The sequence below is a fragment of the Dermacentor variabilis genome, chromosome 3 (genome assembly GCF_050947875.1).
Source record: "Dermacentor variabilis isolate Ectoservices chromosome 3, ASM5094787v1, whole genome shotgun sequence".
Classification (NCBI taxonomy): domain Eukaryota; kingdom Metazoa; phylum Arthropoda; class Arachnida; order Ixodida; family Ixodidae; genus Dermacentor; species Dermacentor variabilis.
Window position 1 is genome coordinate 166,130,565 of NC_134570.1, and position 22,752 is coordinate 166,153,316.

Consider the following 22,752-nt stretch of genomic DNA (forward strand, 5'->3'; position numbering starts at 1 on the left):
ATGTGGAATTGACGAAATTGGGAGATACTTTTTTAACAGATAGCTTCGTTTTTTGAAAATATGCGATTCTTGGAAATTTTTCTGAAGAAATGGACTACTTAAATGAAAATGTGAAACGAAAAATTACTATGTCCTAATTTTTCCTTTAAATGGAACGAACCTGATCAAATTTGGTGCTGTGGTTGCCGTAAAAATGATTTTGCAATTTCCATGTATTTAGACAGGAGCACCGAGCTAAAGCTTGCTCAGTGTCGCGCAGCGCCTACGAGAGACGCCGTCCTGGACGACTTGATTTTCACTTATCGGTTTCATTAAGGTGCCCCATATTATTTCCTTAGCAATTCTGCTGTCCGTAGTGATGGTCGCCCGCAGCAGCTGCAGATCGACCAAAGATGTGGTCAGGTATGAAGATGGACGCATGAGCAAGTTGGTTTTGCACCTTGGGGCAAAAGCTATGACACAATAATGGTTCAAAGTGTTTCTTTGTCGTCGTCCATTAGGATGCTGTGGCCGAAGCTGCTCACAATGTCGCGTCACATTTACTTGTCGCCGGGCCAGGTACACCTTTGGACATGACATATACAATACTTGCATTTAGTTGTCGAAGCAATACCCTGTCCCGGTTATTTACGTGTGTGAAAGATGACCACTAGTTAAGGTTATTGTGCAGTAATACATGCAGGATTTGTCTGTTCTCCATATTGTCTGCCATGTTGCTGTTCAGCCTTTATAATATAGCCGCAATGCAGACTAGCAGGTATCTAGCGCCAGAAAGGCTGCCCACGTACAGAAAGACCTCGCGCACAACCCTTCGCCCTTGCGTTCAAGAGTTGTGCGATTGGCGAAGATATCATTAGGAAATGTTAGCAGTTCGAGGAAGGTGACAGTCGGTACATCAGACGATTTGTTCGCATCCTCATTACGCGAAAATGGGTATCAGCCTTCGAAGAATGACAACGTAGAGTGTATTGTAAATAACGTGATGGGGTCCACGTCTCAAATTTCAGACCTATGACTCACCGTGTAAGTACTCACCCTGTAAGACTGACGACTAAGTATCTCGCTTATTTATGAATTCATCCGATAACTGCCGGGCGCTGGTGTCGGCCATAGGACCTACTGGACCTCTCTTCAACAGTTGCCGATATCGTCCCCTTATTTCCTACCATCGGGTTTAAGCTGAACTCTTTGAACAGCGATTTGTTCCAAAATTTGGCCTCCATGCCAACGTACGCTATGGCTTTTAATCTTTAGGTTTCCTTGATGTTTAACTTAGTGGTGTCCTGAGATTTCCAACGGTTCCACCTTTCCCAATATGCACGCATATTTGTCGGCCTGTTTTCAAATTTTAGGGGATTTTAGATAGACTGATAGATTTTTGATGGGGACCGTAGATCCCGGGTGCACGGGGTCCGCGGGGGGGGGGGGGAGGGGAGGGGAGTGTCATATACGTCTGAAGACACCTGAAAATTTTCGATATGCTCGCCTTCCTCGACTACACCCGCGGGGGGGGGGGGTGCCAGAAGAGCTAAGGTCCCTGGGTGCCAGATGACCTAGCTACGCCACTGTCAACACCTTCTAATTACTGGTATTTATCAAAATATCACTCTATGTGTCAATATAGCCTTGTAGTCAAGGGGCCAGTTCCACCATGGGAACTGTGTCGAAGCTCATATTTCACATGGTAGTACTTATGTCTGCATTAACTGTCACAAAATCACAGTATTTTCTTCTTTAGGCCTTAATCACGTGGTCTTAACATTAGACAGCCATAATATATGCAGCGAAACCCTCATCCTAATACTTCTGTACTTTTCGTTCTGACGTACATATGTTCTAACGTACGCTGTTCCATATGTTACAAAGTACCGAAAATATATGCAATGCGTTCCCCCAGACAGCTGGATCATGGGTGCAAGCCTCTTGAGGATCAATGCACGATTGTTTCCCGTGGCAGAACGCAGCTCATCCGTGAGATATCTGAAGCGCAGATGATCGCGAAATTGGGTGATGCGTGTGTTAGCTTCCCGTCTCTGGCTCTCACAGAAAAAGAATTACGTTACTTGGACGCGGCGTCACATGACACGTAACCATGTTACATGACTTCGCACTTAATTTCCTTGTAAGCGCATGTGCGATCTACGTTGCCTGCCATGTATAAAATGACGCAGTGGCACAATAAACTTCGTTGAAAGTTTGCGCTTGGTGTGTCGTCTTCTTCTTTCACGTCCGTGTCGTTTTTATGTCGCACAATATCATTTAAGCAATGGATTACCAACTTGCCCGGAATGCTGCTCTCTTTAATAGACAGTTTTAGTTTAGCGTTTACAACTGAATGTAAAAACATTCCCTACGTAAAGAAATAGCGTCCTTCTCACTGCGCATGTATGTAACATTATTGGGTTTTTGCGGTTCACGCGTGCTACGATAACGTACGTTATTTGGCGAGTTTAACGTCCGTAATGTTTACGGACGTTAAGAAATAGCGTTTTCGAACATGGCGGCACCCATGGCTCTCGCTTCAGTGTGAATTCTCGTGATGGCTATACGCGCTCACTCGCGCTGATCGCCAGTAACTGTTGAAATGAGCTTTCGCTTTCCCTAAACTCGCCTGAGAGGTTAGTTATGAGTGCGTAGCACGTCCATTTTCTGAGATCGTTCGGCGATTCTGACACCCGTATGCCTTAACGAGACGCGTCCGCATAGCAGCAGCGGGATGGTTGCTCCTGGACCGTCTTAGCTTGGATACGTTTGACACGCGGCACCAGACGGGGCCCCGTTTTATAACGTTTTCTTCGCGGTTGTTTCTCCGTAAGGTAAACTAAACGACTTGAGAGGACACGCACCGTATTGTCCCGCAAATGTGCTTGCGTTTAACGTACGTAAGGCGACAAACGCTATTCTAAAGCTGTGTAATGTAGATATAGCCGGGAACGTGTGCCGCCGAAAGTTCGCTTGGTCACCGAAGCCCTAAATTACGCAATGATGGCGCAGATTTAGCGCATCGCTGGCATCAAGGTAATGAGCTGCCACAGAGGCAAGGAAGATAACAAAGCTGAACAGCTAGGTCGCTGCTCATTGAGCCGTATCGATGGTGACGGTGCCATTGTGACGAAATCTGGGGCGGCGATATATTGACGGCCCAGGCGCCTTTTTTTCTGCGTTTATATCGCTTTCAGTAAGAGATGATGCTGTAAATGCAGTGTCATTCGTTCTTGTCTTGTAGATTTAAACATGGGTTTAAATAAACTCTATATCCTATTCGTCCCCGAGAGGAGGTGTAAGCAGGGAATGCTCGCTCGATCACTCACACACGCATACGCATACGTACGCACGCACACTCGCACAAAGCTACATAGCTACCACACATGTTCGTCGGCATACACAATTACACGTGCCCACGCATGCAAACACGCACAATAATAGCGAGCTTTAGTTTAGGGGACGCAAGCGGCTTGCGTACGCAAGAACTAGGGGCCACGGTTCTGCGCATGCGCAGACCCCTATGTCTGGGTCTGCGCACGCACAGTAACGTCGCCCCTAGTTCTTGTGTACGCAAGCCGCTATCGTCTCCTAAACCAAAACTCTCTAACTTACGCACGCACGCACACACGCACAAACGCGCGTTGCTAGCATGCGCATACACGCACTCGTGCACATGCAGATTCAAATACGGAGACGCAAGCACACGCGCATGCGCAAATACAAGTACACGCACGCACGCTCGAGGTGCGCCTGGATGCATACAACCTAACTCTCCCTCCCTGCTGCCTCACGAAAACATGCGCGTGTAAACAGACTGAATGGCACTCGCTCTGCAACCACCTCTGAAACTCCAGCTGTAATAAATCGCTTTACTATTGAAATTCGGTGCTTCTTCAAGTCAACGTGCCCTCTGCCGAGAAGGTACAAACCATTTTATCCTGTTTTGTGACGTAACCGTCCATCCCTGAACAAAAAAACTGCTTTAACGCACGAGAAATGTTCCGACAAGTGCTATAATGCATATGTTGTTAGAAGGAACTATCCACTCAGAGCAGTCAGTTGAAACTTGTTGATACTCACCCGACATATTGAAATAGAATTTTGTAAAACTTTCCACATTAAGTTACGGATGTGCATTGTCTTGAAATTGCGCAGAATGGTGAACGTGCAATCTCCAGAATTCCTGAGTATGTCCGTGCTACGAGGCACGATAGTTTTTTTTACTTTTTTTAACGTAACACAAAGACATGCGCGTATTTGTTGTTATGTTGGCCAAGAAATAAAATATGATTAAAAAGGGCGACTTAACGACTGAGCAACACATTGGTACTGTTTAGGAAGGAAAAATAGCAAACATAATATGTGAGGGGCACCACTGAAAAACCAAAACCGAAACAAAATCTTGAATTTTGTGATGCGTCCATCTAGTGGGAGAATGTGGAACTAAGTCCTATTTGGTTTTTAAAAAAGAAGCTAACAGCGCGGAGCACGGTATTGTACCGCTGCCAGCATGACGCGGGACGTTGGTGCGATTAAACGACTCGGCCACGGCTTCCAACGCTTCCGGAACGATAAGCTTGGGTTTATCAAGATACAACGTGAGTTTGCATGACTGTTTCAAAAATAGCTTTTGGGATCAGTGTTATACCATGTGTAGAGAGTCGAGACAGGCATCAATCGAAAGCTGAGTATCCGCGCTACATACGATGCAACGGCTATTACGATAGCAGCTGTAGTGTTATCACATCTATAGTTTTCGTCTTGGAAGTCGAGTACACATTTTCGTCGTTTTAATAGGCTTCCATTGCTGAATCTTTAACTGCTTTGGAAACAAAATTCTAGCTCTCCACAGCATGATCGCTGCATTTGTCTCGTGTGGATTGTAGTCTAGTATACTCGTATACCGTCACCGGCCTTTTTCAATAATCGACTTGCACTTTTCATTATTCGCGAAATACCAGCTCGTTCCATCGAAAACGCGCTTGCTTTATGCTGCGGCCGCTTGCGGTGCTAATTGGTACGCGTCCAGAAAAGCTGGATATTTCCGCCACAGTGATTTAGTTGCTAGAATCGCCGCGGTTCATTACAAAGCTAAAACAAGTACACTTTTGTTTTTACAGGCACACCATTATTTACTGGCGACATGGGAATGGCTTATTATTAGGATTCTACGCCAACTTGAGAACTTTAACTTTTTTTCCACCGTGCCTAGACCGCAGAAGGCGGACGAACTGCTCCAGTTGCTAACACTGTGCTGCGGTAATCGTGATCGGGTGCCGAGTCGGCGAGGCTTGAAAACTCTAGTGCCAAATTTTCATACGAGCTAATTGCTGAACAATATCATGAACACCAGAAAGGAATGTATCAGTGCGGCAAGGAAGGGATAGGCTGTGATTTTAACTATTGCTGACAAAGCCATGGTACGCATGCAGCGCCTTCTGCTCAAGTTGTTACTTTTGATAAAAGAGCAGGACAAAAAGAAAAGGAGGTTCGGGTGCATCGAGTACGGCACAAGAAAAGGTCAAAAGGAGAGTATGACACGGCGGTGAGTATGAGCTTGCGTAGTTTCACGCATTCTTGCCTGTGTACTATAGTCCTCCAACCTGCGTGGATTGTTTTTCAAGGCACCGATTTGCAGCTTCTTGAAAGCTATCTACCGTATGCTGCGTTTTTTGTGACCCCAGATCGCGTGGACGCTGTGCAATAGTAATAACGAGCTACGTAATACGTTCGAAGACTGAAACAAGCCGGCTAACTGATTCGTCGGCGCGCAAACGGAATTTTTTTTTGCCCCCGAAACCATTGCTCGGTTTGTTCTGATGTTGCATGCTAGGAGACCGTGTGGGGCCGAGCGAGGAGGGGACAAGGTACACAAGAAAAAAAACAAGGACGAGCACTTACTGCCAACTAACATTTTATTGTCTAATATAAGGTGTTATATAGAAAGTCTCATGGAAAACCAACTAGACCTAGCCACCACCCTTCTATGTGGCGTGCAAGAAATTAGTAGGAATTTGCTATCGGAGCGTCCTTATTTTTCGCACGCGCTATACACGTTCGTAAGAACGGCTACACCATGCGACTTGAAGCTATTTGTCATGTTAGTCTGTCTGTCACCTGTAGAGAACATGGGAATTTTGCGTGCTAGTCGGCAAAATCTTAAATTCCAAAGCGATCCGCAGTGCTCGTGCGGAACTGGGATTGTTCACTACATCTAAATGCAGAAGCATTACTTCTAAATGCACTTGGAAACGCTCCCTTAATAAGCAGGGGCTGCGGGGAAAGAAATGAGTGTTCAGTTTGTCCAAAACATCCAATCAGCAACAAATGCTAGAAGAAATTATTTGACTGTTCGTCCTAAGGCGGCCTCAAAGCTCCCACAATATCTAAATGGGAACAAGGCCACAAAATGACTCCGCTGGTCTCCCATGCTTCGTCGTCGTCCAATTTAAAATGGCAGGTTTGATTAGGAAAGCAACTTTAACAGTTTTTTTTTGCACTCGCAGAATGTGCCCCCTAATCGCATGCAAGCAGATCCTGTGTTTAGAAGTGCTCATAGTCATGATCTTTTTTTTTTAGCTTCAGGTGTTGAAAGATGATGCGGCTTTATTCTTCAAGCATTACCGCATGACGCTCCAAAAATTTGATGAGCTACATCGCATCGTGCGGAAGCAGTTAACGAAAGTGTTCCTTTGTCGAAAACTTTTGTGTTCTAAAGAGAGGCTAGCCATCACTCTCTGGCATAGGCGGGAAGCTTTAATTCTTCCGGGGGGAGGGGGAAGGCTGGGGCCCGAGCAGCTTTCCGAACCCCGTATATATATATATATATATATATATATATATATATATATATATGTATCTTTATTAGCTTTAATAACAGTTGCAGTTGAAGAAACTTCGCATGACCTCAACTAATTTTCACTGAACACCTCATAGTAGGAAACAGCTCAATTTCAGCTCGGTGATGTAATCTTCCTTCGTTAAATTGTTGTATGCTTGTCTATCTCTAATACTGCTTCACTTTCCGGAGAAAGTACAGCACCCGTCTCTCTTCTTTTCTGTTAGTCCGAGTATAGGCGCTGCTGCGCGTGACTGCTGCTGATTCGGATTTCGCATGAATCCACCGTCACCTCATTTCGGCTAGTGAGTGAATTATACAGTGTCCCGACTATCACGCAGCAAGAAAGAGCAACTGCGTTACTCGAAGGAAACCTAGTGCATATTATTTCCAGTAGAGTGGAGTAGCGGCCAGTAATTCTTTCGCTACTGAGATTTAATTAGGAAATTATAATTGCTTATCTTACTCGAGAAGTACTGCCGTAATTATCAAAATGTCAATGTTCTATTTGTAGGCACCCCCAAATGCCATCTAACTGCGGTGTTTTCAGCGACGTACTAATTGCGTACAATTTTTTCTGTGTGGTTAAAGAAACACTAAGAAAAATGAAAAAAAATACCACGTTAGTGCACTCCTCCCCGCATCCATAAGGCAGCGTCCTCAAATAGGCTGATTGAAAGGAACTGCTTTGCCTATCGCGAACCCGAAGAGACAGCGCATCACTTTGATGATGGTACGGAAGGAGCACCAACAACAGGTTTGCAGCTTCGCAGCTATTTCTTCCCCTAATTTCTGCATCGCACATATTGTCCGTCTCTCAAGGCCTACTGATGACATTAATAATAAAAGCGCCTTCATAGCGCGGCCGAAGCACCGCTCTGACCATGCACGAAACGTGAAAAGCAATGGAATAGGCATAGAAGGTTTCGAAATCCCGGCTCTGCTCGCACAGCATCGAAAAAGTGCAATAAACAGGCGGGGAAATGACTCACGTGTAGAGAAAAGGCAAAATTGATGTGTTTACGAAGGTAAATGTACCACTTCTAAATAAGCCCAATTGGCAATTGGGACGTCAGTACAAGGAGGAGGAGGAATAAACTTTATTTGAGGACAGAAGATTTGAGATCTAGGCCTCTCTACCCAGATGAAGGTCTCGAGCCCTTGGGCCCTGACGGCATCTTCGGTCTCCTGGATTGCCTTGAGTTGATCTTCCAGTGCACAGCTGAGCAACGCGGTCTCCGACTGCTCCCTGGTCTCGTGTATATTATTCTGTGTGGGTGTCCAAGGACAAACCCAAACCATATGTTGTAGGACCGCCCTTTTTTGACAGAATCTGCACCTATCCGTGTAATGGTCTGGGTAGTAGCGGTGGTAGGCCACCGGGTTCGGATATGTATCTGTTTGTAAGAGGTGCCATGCAGTCGCTTTCCGTCTACTCAGCGAGGAGTGTGCCAGGGGAAATGGGCCCTTCCCAATTTCTAGTGTTTGGTGAACTCGTTAAAGCTGGTTATCCGGTTTCTCTCCGTTCCCAGTATTTGCATGTCACCTGCTCGGCCCGTCAGTTCTCCAGCCAGGTTGTGCGTTATTTCGTTCCCGGAGAGGGAGGAGTGTGTGGGTGCCTATATAATGTGAACGTCTCGATCTTCACGAAAAATCCAGGCAACATCTTCTCTGGGGTTTATATTGACACGTCTACTTATATTTATCGGGCGACCACGTTTCGCCGCCTAACAAATGTTATCGCACGGCGCGGGACGCGCCTGCATGTATCCGAAGTTTCTGGAAAGTTATCGATGCTTTATCCGCTGTCTGTTGTCGCCGAACTTTGTGTTATGTAATTTCATCGCCTGGCGCGAATGGTGCAGAACTTTGTGGAAGGCACGCGGGTCCCAATGATTAGTCTGGAACATTCGACGACTGCTGTATAAAAGCCGACGCGCTTGACCCGCCGATCAGATTTTCGACGATCGCCGACAGTGTTCACCGCTATCGTTGAGTTATAAGTGTAGCCTGTCTTAAGGGCACAGGTTCACCCAATAAAAGTTAGTTTTGTCATTCACATTATTGCTACTGTGTTATTCAACGTCACCACCACGTGACATCTGGTGGAGGTGCTTTACGTTCGTGTACCGGACGCCCCCGACAAGCCCTAATCCAAGCCCGGACCGTAAAGACAACACCAGCGCCGTCCCGGAGCATCGAGCAATCCGCGGGCTACAGCAGCTGCCCCCGGAACACTGAATTCTACCAGAGACGACCAAGAAGATCGTCAGAGAAGTTCGTCCAGAGACGACCAAGAAGACAGCATCAATGGCAGCCGGAGCAGCCCCAATAGTTCTGCAGCAGCCCAGGGAGCCACCGACTTTCCGGGGTTCCACATTTGAGGACCCCGAAAGCTGGCTGGAGACGTATGAGAGGGTCGCTACGTTTAACAGTTGGGACAGCGACGACAAGCTGCGGTATGTCTATTTCGCATTGGAAGACGCTGCCAGGACCTGGTTCGAGAAGCCACCTTAACGACGTGGGACCTGTTCTGCAGCGGCTTCTTGCAAACCTTTACAAGCGTCGTGCGAAAAGAGCGAGCCCAAGCACTACTAGAAACCAGAGTGCAGCTGATAACGAGACGATCGCGATCTTCACGGAGGAGATGGCCCGTCTTTTCCGTCACGCCGACATGGAAATGTCGGAGGAGAAAAAAGTCCGGTTCCTGATGCGGGGCGCCAAGCAAGAACTTTTCGCCGGACTTATTCGTAACCCGCCAAAGACCGTAGGTGAGTTTTCTGCAGAGGCATCGACGATCGAGAAAACTCTGGAGATGCGCACCCGGCAATATAACCGCGAGGGGCTCACGCCGCAGTACGCCATCCAAGGGCTGGGTTCCGACGATCTGCAAGAGACCATCAGGGCCATTGTGCGCGAAGAACTGCGCAAGGTCCTGCCTTCGTCGCAGCCTCAAGTGGCCTCGATCGACGACGTCGTGAAAGATGAGGTTCAACGATCACTTACAGTTCCTGAGGTGCAATCTCGGTTACCGCAGCCCCAGCCAGGAGCGATGACCTACGCCGCCGTCGCACGCCGTCAAGGCCCCCTCCGCGACCAAGCCAGGGCCCTGTAACGCCGCAATTCCGTCGACCGCCGCCGCCACCACCACCACGCCCACCCGTCGCCCAGCGCACGTACGCGAGGAAGACGGACATTTCGCGGGCACCCGACCATCGCTCGTTCTACTATCACTGCGGAGAAGCCGGCGATGTGTATCGCCGATGCCCATACTGCGTCTTGGGAGTGAGAGGGTTCGCCGTCAACGCGCCGCGTCCACAGCTAGGAGAGCGCCCACGTGACACCGCCGACTACCTCGCCGCTACTCAATGGAGACCGCGACGACCGTCCCGTTCGCCGTCACCAGGCCGCTACCAGTCGCCGCAGCGCCGTCCATACACTGGCCCAGCCGGGGCCGCTCTGCGAGCCCATATCCGGAAAACTAAAAGCAGCAACCGATGGAGGTGCGGTTGCTGTTCGTCGAACTGACGAAAATCCTCCGCCGCCGACGAAGACGACGAAGAAACCATCTCGACGACCTAATGACGACACGCCGCCGTCCCGACGAAGTCAGGAAGCCAAGACTACACCGACGAAAGACGACTTGACGACGCGACGTTCCCGCTTCAGTTCAACACGATGCAGCCATGATCCGAAGCCAAGACCCAACTGCAACGCCAGACAAAGACAGACCGACCTCGACGTGCTTCTCGACGGCCACGCGGTCACTGCCTTAGTCGACACAGGGGCCGATTACTCCGTAATGAGTGGACACATCGCCGCCCAGTTGAAGAAGGTTAAGATTGCATGGGAGGGCCCCCAAATTCGGACCGCTCGAGGACACCTCATTACGCCGACTGGAATCTGCACGGCAAGAATTACCATTTATGACCGGACTTACCCTGCCACCTTCGTTATCCGCCAACAGTGTTCACGAGACGTCATTCTCGGCATGGACTTCCTGAACCAACACAGCGCAATCATCGACCTGAAGTCGAAATCGATAACGCTTTCGCAAGATCAAGCAATACCATCGGAGAGCTTTCGTGGTCACCACACCTTGAGTGTGCTCGAAGATCAAGTGAGCATCTCGCCGCGCTCCAGCATTGTTATTTCCGTCGGCACCGAAACACCCGCTGACGAGAGGGCGTCATCGAGGGCGACCAGCATCCCCTACTCGACCGTCAAATTTGCGTCGCAAGAGGGATCGCTCGACATCACGGAGGGAAAGCGGAAGTGATGCTAACCAACTTCAGCCAAGAGTTCAACCACATCAGCAAGGACACGACAATCGCGTACATCGAGGAAATTCTGGAAACGAGCAATGCCTTTGTCCTCTCAGATTCTGCCGCAACTACCCCGCCAACCATAGTCCCCGAACCAGACTTCGACGTAAATCCAAGTCTCCCCATGAGCAAGCAGCAACAGCTCAGAAGTCTTCTCCGTCGATACAAAGACTGCTTTTCGACGTCGTCGAGGATTCCACAAACACCAGTTGCAAAGCACCGCATCATAGCCGAAGACTACGCTCGACCACTCCGCCAGAGCCCTTACCGAGTTTCGACGCGAGAACGTGAAGCTATTAGGCAACAAGTCGACGAAATGCTGCGCGACGACGTCATCCAGCCATCGATAAGCCCGTGGCCATCTCCTGTTGTCCTGGTGAAGAAAAAGGACGGAACTCTTCGTTTCTGCCTCGATTGTCATCGACTGAACAAGATCACGAAGAACGACGTATACCCCCTTCCGCGGATAGACGACGCATTGGATCGGCTCTGCAACGCTAAATACTTCTCGTCGATGGAGCTCAAGTCTGGCTACTGGCAAATAGAAGTCGACGAGAGAGGTCGCGAAAAGAAGACCGCCTTCATCACGCCAGACGGCCTCTACGAGTTCAAGGTCATGCCTTTCGGACTGTGCTCGGCGCGTGCAACATTTCAGCGCGTCATGGACACGGTGTTAGCAGGATTGAAGTGGCAGACGTGTCTTGTTTACTTGGATCTCGTCGTTGTCTTCGCCGAAAATTTCGGCGACCACCTTAGGCGGCTTGCGACAGTATTAGAGGCCATCAAATCATCCGGGCTCACTCTGAAGCCGGAAAAGTGCCGCTTCGCTTACGATGAGCTTCTGTTCCTAGGCCACGTCATCAGCAAATCCGGAGTACGCCCCGACACGCAGAAAACAGCTGCCATCGCAAAGTTCCCGCAGCCCACCGACAAGAAGGCAGTGCGTAGATTCCTTGGCATGTGTGCCTACTACAGGCGCTCTGTCAAGGACTTTTCACCCATCGCTGAGCCGCTAACGTATCTAACCAAATCTGATGCCGAGTTCAAGTGGCAAACGCCGCAGGCCGACGCATTTCAAGAACTAAAACGACGCATGCAGTCGCCGCCGGTACTTGCACATTTTGACGAAGACGCCGATACCGAAATCCACACTGACGCCAGTAGCCTAGGTCTCGGTGCCGTCCTAGTCCAGAAGAAAGACAGCCATGAACGAGTCATATCTTATGCTAGTCGGTCGCTGTCAAAAGCGGAAGGCAATTATTCTACGACTGAAACAGAATGCATCGCCATCATTTGGGCAACAGCAAAATTCCACCCTTACATATATGGCAAGCCATTCAAAGTCGTCAGCGACCATCACGCGTTGTGTTGGCTAGCTAACTTAAAGGACCCTTCAGGACGGCTGGCGCGGTGGAGTCTCAGACTACAAGAATACGACATCACTGTAACCTACAAGTCCGCACGAAAACACTCAGATGCCGATTGCCTATCACGCGCCCCCATTGACCCGCCGCCACAAGATGACGAGGATGACGATGCCTTCCTTGGAATAATAAGCGCGGAAGACTTCACTGAACAGCAACGAGCAGACCCGGAACTAAAATGCCTCATTGAATATTTGGAAGGGCACACCGACGTTGTCCCTAGGGCATTTCAGCGCGGATTATCTACGTTCACGCTTCAAAACAACGTACTCGTGAAGAACTTCTCACCAGTCCGCGCCAACTACCTTCTTGTTGTTCCGTCGGCGCTGCGTCCAGAAGTACTGCACGCCCTACATGACGGTTCGACTGCTGGGCACCTCGGTTTCTCCCGGACGCTATCGAGGATACAAGAAAGGTATTACTGGCCGCGCCGAACCGCCGATGTCGCCCGTTACGTCAAGACATTCCGCGACTGTCAGCTATGCAAGACACCACCGACAAGACCAGCGGGATTACTACAGCCGATCAAGCCTCCTTACCGACCTTTTCAGCAGATGGGGATGGACTTGTTGGGACCGTTTCCGACATCAGCTTGCGGAAATAAGTGGATCGTCATGGCGACGGCCTATCTCACCCGCTTCGCTGAAACTAAAGCTCTACCGAAAGGCAGCGCAGCCGAAGTGGCGAAATTTTTCTTTGAGAACATCTTGCTGTGATATGGTGCTCCAGAAATCCTCATCACCGACAGATGAACGGCTTTTACAGCAGAGCTCACCCAAGCAATTCTGCAATACAGCCAGACAAGCCACAGGAGGACAACTGTCTACCACCCGCAGACGAGTGTTCTCACGGAGCGCCTCAACAAGACCCTCGCCGACATGCTAGCAATGTACGTCGACGTCGAGCACAAAACGTGGGACGCGGTCCTGCCGTACGTAACCTTTGCTTACAACACGGCGGTGCAAGAAACAACACAGATCCCGCCGTTTAAGCTGGTTTACGACAGGAACCCGACGATGACGCTCGACGCCATGCTGTCGCACGTCACTGACGAAGAGAATGTTGACGTCGCTAGCTATCTCCAGCGCGCCGAAGAAGCCCGACAGCTCGCCCGCCTACGGATCGACAACCAGCAGCCTACAGACAGCCGACACTACAACCTCCGACGACGCTTCGTCGAGTACCAGCCCCGTGACCGTGTTTGGGTTTGGACACCGATATGCCGACGAGGAATCAGTGAGAAACTACTTCGAAGCTATTTCGCACCCTACAAGGTCATTCGACGTATTGGCGTAGTGGACTATGAGGTCGTACCCGATGGCATTTCGCATTCACAGCGGCGCCGCACACGATCTGAAGTGGTCCACGTGGTGTGTCTTAAACCCTTTTTCGGGCGCTGACGAACTTTCCTTATGTTGTTTTCTTTGCTACGAGTGTTTCTTTATTACTTTCGTTTGGTTGCAGCATCGGGTCGATGCTTTTTTAAGAGGGGTGGTATTGACACGTGTACTTATCTTTATCGGGTGACCACGTTTCGCCGCCTAACAAATGTTATCGCACTGCGCAGGACGCGCCTGCATGTATCCGAAGTTTCTGGAAAGTTATCGATGCTTCTATCCGCTGTCTGTTGTCGCCGAACCTTTTGTTATCTAATTCCATCGCCTGACGCGAATGATGTAGAACTTTGTGGAAGGCACGCGGGTCCCAACGATTAGTCTGGAACATTCGACGACTGCTGTGTAAAAGCAGACGCGCTTGACCCGCCGATCAGATTTTCGACGATCGCCGACCGTGTTCGCCGCTAGCGTTGAGCTATAAGTGTAGCCTGTTTTGTGGGCACAGGTTCGCCCGATGAAAGTTAGTTTTGTCGTTCACAGTATTGCTAATGTATTATTCAACGTCACCACCACGTGACAATAGGAATGATGCGCAAGCATTTCATAGCACAGACGTGGTGTTCCGCGGTATTATGCTGGTGCGTTTCGTAGAATTGCGAGAACGACTACGAAAGACCGTGAAACGGAGAAGCACGGTTGCAATAGCGAACTGTTAAGTGAGACCTGCACGAAACGACGTAGAAGAGGCGAGTACAAGCAACGTTCACTGGTGTTGTAGATAGCCTGCAGCGGTGGTGGACGTGTGATGAAAGGTCGATGGAGATGTAGCAAATGAAGGAAATATGTGCAACATTTTTAGGCACACTGAACCATTATGAACCGTGATCAACCGTGCTCCTGCGGCGGCTACGTCTGGCGCGGCGGCGCGGCCCATATATTGAAACCGATCTGTGAAAGCCGCAGAGTGCAGCATGGGAGCTGCAGTTCAGCTGCAGATTGCAGTTCGTGAGCGATTAAGGTAAACTTAATCGCTGCTGAGGGCGCTATGTTGAAAACGATCGTCTTACCGGGTGGACGGAGGGACATTTCTGTCTTTTCGTAAGGATAGACATGCTTACCCATTTATAACCATCAGAATTCAGTGTGCATGCCCTTATTGTCTATGGATTCGTAAGCGCCATTTAAGACCACCTGCTGACTAAAGGACGTGTCCAAATAGGTGTCCTGGAGCTACGCGTTACTGAGTCCGCTTTATTGCATGTTCTGTGCATGGTTTTCTTGACTGACGCTGGAATTTTACGGCAGACATCCTTTACTCTTACCTTGAGCTCAATTGAAGTCCGTCTGGATCATGTATCACTATCTCTCGCATAACCCAAAAGAAAGAAATTTAGTGAAGAGAGGTCAGGTGATCTAGCCGGCCGATTTGCAGGCCCATGCTTTCCAATCAACTACGCATGAAAAGCCGCATCTAGCCAGTTTTGTGCTCGGCTGCTGCTGTGTGCTGATGCCACCTCTTGCTGATACCACAAAAGTGGAAGATTTGACAGCGGAACTTCGCTGGGAAACTCATCTATCACTCGCTCAATGATTTCGTCCACGTAACACTGTCCAGTCATTGTGTGATCGAAGATGGGACCGATTGTAGCACCGGTATAAATTCCGCACCACACGTTGAACGACCACTAGCACTCGTGCCGAGTGCGCTTTACCCAGTATGGATTGTAGTCACTCCAATAGTGTACATTATGCAAATTGGCCTGGCCATTTCTGGAAAAATTGGCTGCCTCTACGCACACGATGTTGCTCGAACAGTCCGGATACTCATCACTTTTGTGAGGACCCAATTCGAGAAATGCAGATGATTCTACAGGTCCCTATCTTCCAAGCATTCGTGCAGATTAAGGTGGTACGGGTGAAAGACCTAGTCATTTAAACTCCTCCAAACTGATGACTTGGAAATTGACACTCGGGCGGCCATGCCACGCACGCTAATATGATGATTTGAGGCCATAAATGCTAAAACATCCGTGCGTAGGCTAGGACTCAAAGATGGAGTCCTCCGCCGCTGTTCCTAAAACTACCGGTTTGTCTCAGGTTTTAATAATTTCAGATTACAGTCGATGCGTTTCGTCTACAGCCGCACTACCGTGGCTGCTATATATTTGTGGCCTTTCCCTTGTTGTCATTTGAAGCTCCTAAAGCAAGGATCATGTTTTCCTTCTGCTCATTAGAGAAAGACATGCCGACTTGGATGACACAAATCGCACCTTTAAACATTTGCACTGACGTCAATTTGGTTTTGTGGTGATACGTCTTGTTGCAAAAATAAAGAAAAAAAATTCCAACCGTACACTTTATCTGCATTAAGACAACAGGGGCACCATCGGAGATCTTTGTTTGATACGCGTTCTGTTTGGTTGCTGCAACGTCACAAAATGGCAGTATGCAAAATTTCTGAGAATGGGGCGGAGAGAGCAGTCAATCGGCAAGCGGAGAACTCCCCGCAAGTTCACTTCCCTCGTTTGTCGTCTGCTTGCAGACACTATACTACAGAACGAAATGTTTCTCGCCTTCCAATGAATGAAATCTTTATCTAAAAAATGTATTATTTTTTTCTTCTCAAGCGTTAACACGTTTTCAAATAGTGGTACGTTTGACTACTACAATTTAGAACTATTAGTTTCTCTGCGTCGTCCCTAGGTGGTGTTGTGCTCACCGAGGAGAAAAAAAAAATAAATGACGGGAGCAGTCGCGCACTTTTCAAGAGGCAGCAACAACATTTCAGTGGCTTGCTGCTACCGATGATGGGGTCGATTTCGCTGTAGAACCAATGCACTATTTGTTTAGAGAAACGAAAGCGACGCCGGAATTTGCGTTCTGCCATTTCTTCAAACACGTTTCGCACCGCCACCCGGTCTCCCTCCTCCTCGAGCAACGCCAGCGCAACAACCTAAGTTCCCAACGCAAGCGCCATTTTTTCCAAATAAACCATGGATTGGATCCGAACATGCTATTCAGCTGCCGAAGTCACCGTTTGGATCCCATCCAATCCACCAGACGCGCCATGCGAAGCCGGTCTCGTAAGCGATGATCGCTCCAAACTTCCGAACTCCCGCCGGGTTCGGCGCCTAGCAGACGAAATGCTCGGTGGGAGGATGATTGACAGGAGCGTCTCGTTATTTTGACGTCACCAAAAATGTAACCGCGGCTGGCGACGTCGGCGCGGAGTAGGCCAATCGCGCGCGCCGGTAACTGAACGAACGCGCCGAACAACCATCTCCGATCGCACCCCAGCTATAACATCTTGTTTCCAACTAGCCCCAAACGCGCCGTGTTACTTCGGCCGGGACGCGGCAGATAAGGCACTAGTTCGATCACGATGTTTTTCTTCATTTCGTTCTGGCTAACTCAGACTCAGCTTGTTCGAGGGCGCTGCTTTAGGATGTGGGTAGGAGCACAGTCAAGTGGTGTTTTTCATATTTCGCTGGGTTTATTTATCAGTCGGAAAAAATTAGTACCCAATTAGCACGTCGCTGAAAATACCGCACTCAGATGTCCCTTGGCTGTAGCTACAAATGCCTCGTTGATAATTCGATAATTAGGATAGTGCGTCTCGAGTTAGTAATTCATTACAATTACCTAATTAAACCTCAGTAATTATCAAAGTACTGGCAGCTACTGCACTGTACCGCGAACAATAGGCAGTAGGTTTTCTTCGAGTAACGCAATTGCTCTTTTTTTAACATCTGGGTGCATAAAAGTTAATTGGGGCACCTTGTATATATTTATGACCTGTGCGTGCAAGTGACGTTGTTTCCATCCCTAAAAAATGTTGTAAATTATAAGAAGAGTTTTTTCCGTTTCTTCATGAGTCGTTAGCCTTGCTTACTGGAAAGAGAAGCGACACTGAGACGCATCGCTGCTGCGATACTTGAAAGACACGGGACTTTCTGACAAATTGTGACAGTACACTGTGTGGCATAGGACGGTACGGTGACACTGCGTAAGACTAGGAATGCTTTTGTGGGCTGCGTGACAGTGCCCACAGAAATAGTTCGTGTCTACGTGCGTGTGTGTGCTTAGGTTTTTTTTCCTTTCTTTTTTATCCTTCTTTCTTTCTCACCTATTGCATCCCCTTTCCCCTCCCCCAGTACAGGGTAGCCAACCGGAGATAATCTCTGGTTAACCTCCCTGTCTTTCCTTTGCCTTTCTCTCTCTGAGACACATCATGCACGTGAATTTTAAACGCTTTTGATAAAAGACTCTGTGAAGGGTCACTGAAGTCTGCATGTTCTTTGTAGGGTCAAAAAAGTGCGCAAGGCAATTCGGAACGAGGTGAACATACAACATATTCATTCTCAAGACATAGGCTATCCATACCTTAAGAAATAATTTTTAATTGTCTATACCTCCTTCTCTTTCAAAGTTATAATAATCTTCCTCTGTGTATATTTAAATATGTTGTGTATGTGCATGGTGTTTACAGTGGAACTTTAAAACAATGTTGAAGTGAGAAAATACGGATAAAGCAGCCGCCGCTGGTGCTTCTAATGCGCGTGTCCTCCTATTGTCATGATTTGCAGAAATGAAGCAAAAGTATGAATTAAAAGCCGCGCACATCCGGGCCAACAATGATGCAGTAAGCCGTTAGCCACAATACTATATTAATTAAGAAAGGTCGAAGCTAGTCAAAAGAAACCTCAAATTATGTGGGTGACAACACTCTGGTAATGCCATATTATTTTTGTGTATGTGGGGGGGGGGGTCTCTGCACCCTGTGGAAAACTCAGGAGGGGGCTCGGGCCCCTGAGGCTCCCCGTAGTCAGCGCCTGTGCCCTCAGGTACAGTAAGACTCTTAGTAATATGGCTCGTTTTTGAGGATTTAATGTGTGCAATGACCTTTACTTTTTATACAGGTAGCTCTAGTCTTGAAGCGCTGTGAAAGATATAGCACAGGCCTTCAGGAATGGCATCGAGACATGCAAAACTGTAATTGAACACCTAAATGAACGCTACATGTCGGTAAATATGTATGTGCTGGAACACTGATTTACATGAAGTGTGTGCAAATGTTCGAAAGTTAAAAAAAATTCAATATCCTGTTATTGAAATTGATGAATGTTGGAGATTGTGTACACTCAATATAGTTCGAAACAATTTGAATAATGCTTTCAGATTTGTGAATGAATTTCGAATATTTGCCAGAAAATTTGAATAAGTCCTGCTTTTGTTTTCTTCGACTTAGATGTCATGCAGCCTGCTCCCTTAAGCTGCCTACGCAGCATCGAAGGCTCGCCTCCGCAACAGACCTGTTGCCTGTACGTCCAGCCTCTGACGCCTTTCCTAATACATAGCTGCCATTTCTGTAAGGTATTGAAATGCAAGTCTTGTTTTTCTTGTGAACATCAGCATAAAAGAACAATTTTCCACATGACGGTAAGGTTACCATACTAGTGGGTTTCGTACTTGTTACTGTCGCTTGTAGTGGTCGCTTGTCGCTGCTGCTTCGCTTCATTACGCCAGCGTTCCTACAGCGAGTTTACCGTCAGAGAGATATGTTCATGTTTGGCTTTGCGCATGACACCAAGTTTGTTGATTTAACAAGGAAGCGAAGGTTTACTGTAATGCATACTGGCGATGACAGGTACAGGTGCTTAATTATAGCTGTCGGGTAATTTGCTGTCACAATCACTGATTCCCTTTGCGGACGAAATTGCGAATTTTTTTACTGTTATCAGCTCCTTTCACAATAATACGCTGACGTAGAGACTAGGAGAATTCCTTTTATCTTTGGGCGGAGTTGAAATTATTACAGCTCGTTTCTGATGACTGTAGCTCAGCAAACTTGTACAAAGCCACAAGCAAGCGAAGTTGCTGTTAGAACCAGCAGATTGCTGTAAAAGTGAAGGTTGTTGACATGCACATGGTGAATAGTATTTTTCGTACATATTTCTAACACGTTTCGTTGCATACTTTACAGCCATGCTTTGTTCCTGCCATCAGCCTGGTGCACGGAGTAAGACATTTAGGAGGTGAAACTCCCGTCAGCGCGAGCGAGTGCGGGCGACCAGATAAGGTCACAATTGTTGTATGCGCCGACGGGGCGGTATACAGTGGGGGCGCCATGCGGCGAGTCATAGAAGCCCCAGCGAAAAAAAAAATTCAGCGCCCTGGCAGGCGGCTCCGGCGTGCTCTCAACGGCGGTAATTTCTTTCCAGGCCGCCAGGCGCCGCAAGCACGATAACGGCTCCACGGGCTTGTGACCTTTTCTGGTCGCCCCAAACAGCGGAGTTTTCACTCCTAAATGTTTCTTGCTCCGTGGCCTGGTGTCAGTTTGGGTCGACATCGTTCTTCGTTGATGATCAGCACAAAAACAAGCCCTTCTTAGTACTTCTGATCTTAATGATTGCATTTAATTAATTGTGCAGTCGCCAAGGTACCTCTGACGGCTTCAGACATATTTGGCTGCGACCACGGAAAGTTCGCATTCAGCTTCTGTTTATTTGCACAGAGGGCTTCGAGACTGCGAACACTCAGGGTGAATTTCTATCTGTGACCACTCATGTACAACAAGTATCTTGTAGCTTCTAGTAACTGTGAAATCAGTTTGGTTTTGTGGTGAAGCAAGTATCTTGTAACTGCATTTGTACCTGTTTATTCTCCACTAATGCTCGTGTCTGCAACTGATTAAATGACAGTTTAATAATTTCACTAATGCCAAGTGTATCTATCAATACTTTAGTAATAATACTGTGTGCCACCACAGGAGAAGGCCCACAGAACGTCTGGAGTAGGCTTCCTTCATGGCTGAGACACCTGTGAACTTTCCAGCATATATTGCATTTATGTGCCTGCGACCGTTGAAGTTAGCCGGCCAGCCGTAGGCCTCCTACTAACTTTCTTTGTAATCCCACCCTTGCAGAAGGCTTTTAAAATTTACTTACTGGCCGAGGTGCACCTGCAAAATATTAGCTCAAATGAAGTAGTCTGCCACTACACGAAAGTGTCAATGTTTGCTCTTGTGACCTTTCCCAGAATTTGTTATGGATACTAAGCGCATTTGCTATATATAAAGGGATAATCATACAGCAGCTGTTTGTTTCTATATATGACCACGCAACTAGTCTCAAGTAATTTCGTTAGGGCCTCATTTAGTTGTGACGTCTTTAGCACAGCTGGTTTTAATGTGTGTAACTACTAATTATGACCTAGAGAAAGGCTCTGACAACTTAAAGTGGCTAACATATCTTAACTCTTCAGCAAATTTTGTATATATGTACCTGCGACCATGAAAGTGAGCCCGCAGCAAGCATAATGGTAACTTCTGTAGTGGCCCCACTGCGAATTCTTAAATATTCTTGCTACCCAAAGGGCATTGGTGAAGAATTTAGTTGATGCTCACTTTTACTAATCATGGCGCATCATAAGTAAGTCCTAGTGGCTGAGCTTGTACGATGAAGTTATCGAATTTTTTTTTGCATTGATGCGCTTTACTGAAAACTGCTGAGTGTATTTGAGAGTTCAACTTTTGATATTCCTCCACCTGTGTTATTGGAGTAAATGCTGTATTTTTATTGAGATTGTCAAATGATTCAGCAGCCTGCAGGACTTAGTTCTGTAGATTCGTTCCTGTTAGCCCAATAAAGTAGAGCTTGCATGTCTATATGTTTTGATTTAATGCAGTTTGATCAAGTGGTATGTAATGTATTGGCTTACCATAGCAGGGAATTACGTGCACAAAGCTTAGCAGAAGTGCAGCCTTCTTTGGCATGTTTTGAGATGCGGTTGGCTGTATTCCTGGCCTGTCTCCTGGTGCTTAATCTTTTACGTGACAAAAATATTTGGTCGCCGTATTGGACCGGTGAAATGGATCTTCAAGAGCCATGCAGTTCCTTTTCATCATTGCCCCATACGCCAACACAAAGCCGAGCCAAGCATTGTTAATGGTATGTAAAATGCAGTAAGCCTGCTGCACTGCTAGGGCACATAATGAGGAACGTCCCTATAATGTTAACTTATAATCAGTATGCACGTCCTGTGGATATCCTAAAGCCAAAACCAAATGTCCCACAAGCGTCCTTTAAGGACAGGTAACACACGATGTTCCAGAGGCGTCCTACATCCTGGCAAATATGTCGTTAGAACGTTTTCGGGATTAGGCAATATGAATAATCCATATTTAGACATCTGTTGGACGACCAAATAGCCCATTATGACGTTCGTGGGACGTTTCTGTGAACGTCTATTCGCGTGCATGGTACGATCCCATGGACATCCAAGAATGATCCACATGTTCTTTACGTATGTCCTATGGACGTTTGAATGTACCGCTTCGGATCTCTGCTGGACATTTCTAGGACGTTGGTGATCCAATGGTTCGCACCTCGGCTTTGGTTTTCTTTAGATTAAGCGACCGAACGTCCTTCCCCTGGCACGATATGCAAGCGAGGAGCGAGGGAGGGCGAAGTACCGGTACGGCTATGTCTGCGCCGCTCACGCGAATGCTCTTCTTTGTGCAGGTGCTACTCCCTTCGCTTTCGTGCCCGTGGTTTTCAAGAAGTTGGCAAGGCATATCTTTGAAACCTGCGTCATCGGCCGAGGAATCTTCGCTCGTCTGTTCTTCTTGGGAAGCCGCTGAAAGAACCAACATCTGTGACGGAACGGACACCACCGCCACTCTTGGACTTTGTCCGATACCAGTCAACGAACCTTGGAACGTCGCTTACCGCCTAGACAGTCCTCTCTCTCCCTGTGATCTTTGTTTTCCCCTTTCTCATTTCACCGGTGTAGGGTAGCCAACCGGACGTTATTCTGGTTAACCTCCCTGCCTTCTACTTTTC